The sequence below is a fragment of the Moschus berezovskii genome, chromosome 8 (assembly GCF_049115385.1).
Source record: "Moschus berezovskii isolate FMDL1 chromosome 8, NW_MosBer_1.0, whole genome shotgun sequence".
NCBI lineage: Eukaryota > Metazoa > Chordata > Mammalia > Artiodactyla > Moschidae > Moschus > Moschus berezovskii.
The window spans coordinates 23,960,956-23,963,910 of NC_142467.1; positions in this window are offsets into that span (position 1 = coordinate 23,960,956).

Here is a 2,955-nt window from a genome sequence, read left to right on the forward strand (position 1 = left end):
CTTACAGAGTTACAGTTGTTTGTTCGGTCATGAGAATGCCTGGAATACTTAAGATTACTCTCCAAGCAAATGTCAAGTGTACAATGCAGTGTTATTAAGTGCAGTCATAATGTGTACATTAGACCCACGGAACTTATTCATCTTAAAACTGACAGTTTATAACCTTTGACTAACATTTCCCCACTTGCCCTGCCCCTTATGCCCTGGTAATCCCCGCTCTTTGTTTCTGTAGAAATCTGCTCACCAGTAATGCTTCTCTTTTGGCTGTCTTTCCTTTAGTATCTCATACTCTTCCTCCTCACTTCCCAAATAAACTATTTGCATCCAAATCCTTTTGTCAAAATCTACTTTCTGATATGTGAATATGATCTATGTTTGCATGCTAGCCATTAGATAGTTTCTTAAAGCCAAAGGTCTGTTCGTTTGACTCTGAAATCCCGGAGATAGCATGTCCCTGGCATGTATGAAAATGAGATATTTTCCCAAACTTCAAGTAGATTTGAGTCTAGCAGGGAAGACACTCTTGGTCTCTACAGAACAAGGTAGAGTGGATTAATTTCTCAAAGAGGTACAACAGAAGATTTAGGAGTACTGAGTCATTATGAATTTGCAGATCAGCAGGAGTTAAGGAAGAGGTGATATTAAATCAGGTGTTGACGGATGCCTAAGATTCTGTAAAGTGGAAAAGGAGGGGAATATTTCAGGCAGACAGAAGAGCAATAGCAAAGTCACAGAAGTGCTAAGACCCATGGATTATTGGAAGAAAGTAATAGTATTCTTGGACTGACTCTTGGGGTGCATGAAGCAGAAGGTGGGAAAGAAAAATAAACCTAAATTAGTCCATAGCAGCCTGATCGTTTGAGGAAGTCTTGAAGAACGGAGGAATAATTTCCAGGACTGTACACACAGAGCTATTTTTTTTTCATGTGACTTCTAAAAAAAAAACATTCGCCCACACACTGACAGTCACTTCCTCTGCTAACATTATTTTGAAAGTCTGACTCACTAATAGAGCATTTTTCCTGAAACTTAAGAAATTCAGAATTTTTTCTTTTTTTCTACTTTTTTGATTTTTCTGCTTCTTGAGGACAAGAAAAAGAGACAGGAGTTCCTCTTCTAGTCTGAAATTTCAACATATGCTTATATCTTATGTTGTCTATTAGAATTAAGGTCTTTGAACTTTCCACTTGGAAGCTATCATGCAGCCCCACTTTTCCTGAAGGGGACTATGATGTGAACAGCTCATTCTTCTTATCAGATAAATATATTTGTGGACAGGAAGATGCAAGAACACCATTGCAAAAATTATGGAGTGCAGTTGGCTGGGACAAGACCTGGTTTGGAAACTAGGAAACCTGAACCCTAGCTCTGGAGATCTGCCTTAACCTAGATTTTTGGCCTCAGGAATGTCATTAAAATGTTTGCGGTCTGTAAAATGAACTGTAGAATTAGAAGATCTCAATGATTTCTTCCAGCCTCTGTGATGAAGTCAAGGTCAGAAGATAAAATCAAGTCTCTTAGGAATGTCTCTCTCTCTCTCTCTCTCACACACACACACACAAAGCTATTTGAAAGTTGATACATTATAACTTTTTGGAACAAAGTTGCAAACATCATTGCCACTAGTTTCTTTAAAATATCTATTTTCTGATGATTTAATGCATGTCCCATAAATTGAAATAAGCATAATAGTTCTCATATAAAATAGTAATTTTCTAAAATGCATCTGATGGCACCAGGCCTTGGGGTATATTCCATTAGTTGTTGGAAAGATAAAAGAATTTCATTAAGAAATGAACTTAATGTAAGTAGGAAGTCAAGAGGTGCCTGGAGTAACAGGCAAATTTGGCCTTGGAGCACAAAATGAAGCAGGGCAAAGGCTAACAGAGCTTTGCATAGAGAATGCACTGGTCATAGCAAACATCCTCTTCCAACACAAGAGAAGACTGTATACATGGACATCACCAGAGGGTCAATATCAAAATCAGACTGATTATATTCTTTGCAGCCAAAGATGGAGAGCTTTATATCCTCAGCAAAAACAAGACTGGGAACAAACGGAGGCTCAGATCATGAACTCCTTAATGCAAAATTCAGACTGAAATAGAAGAAAGTAGGAAAAACCACTATACCATTCAGGTATGACCTAAATCAAATCCCTTATGATTATACAGTGGCAGTGACAAATAGATTCAAGGGATTAGATCTAATGGACAGGGTGCCTGAAGACCTATGGATGGAGGTATGTGAGTGGTCAGGAAGCATTAATCAAGATCATCCCCAAAGGAAAAAAGTGCAAAAAGGCAAAATGGTTGCCTGAGGAGGCCTTACGTATAGCTGAGAAAAGAAGAGACACTAAAGGCAAAGGAGAAAAGGAAAGATATACCCATCAGAATGCAGAATTCCAAGGAATAGCAAGGAGAGATAAGATTAAGACTTTTTCAATGATCAGTGCAAAGAAATAGAAGAAAACAATAAAATGGGAAAGGCTAGAGATCTCCTCAAGAAAATTAGAGATACCAAGGGAACATTTCATGCAAAGATGGGCTTAAAAAAGGACAGAAATGGAATGGACCTAACAGAAACAGAAGATTAAGAGGAAGTGGCAAGGATACACAGAAGAACTATACAAAAAAGATCTTCATGACCCAGATAACCACAATGGTGTGATCACTTACCTAGAGCCAGACATCCTGGAGTCTGAAGTCAAGTGGGCCTTAGGAAGCATCACTACAAACAAAGCTAGTGGAGGTGATGGAATTTCAGGTGAGCTATTTTAAGCCCTAAAAGATGATGATGTGAAAGTGTTGCACTCAATATGCCAACGAATTTGGAAAACTCAGCAGTGGCCACAGGACTGGAGAAGATCAGTTATCATTTCAATCCCAAAGAAGGGCAAGTCCAAAGGATGTTCAAACTACTGCACAATCGCTCTCAACTCATATGCTAGCAAAG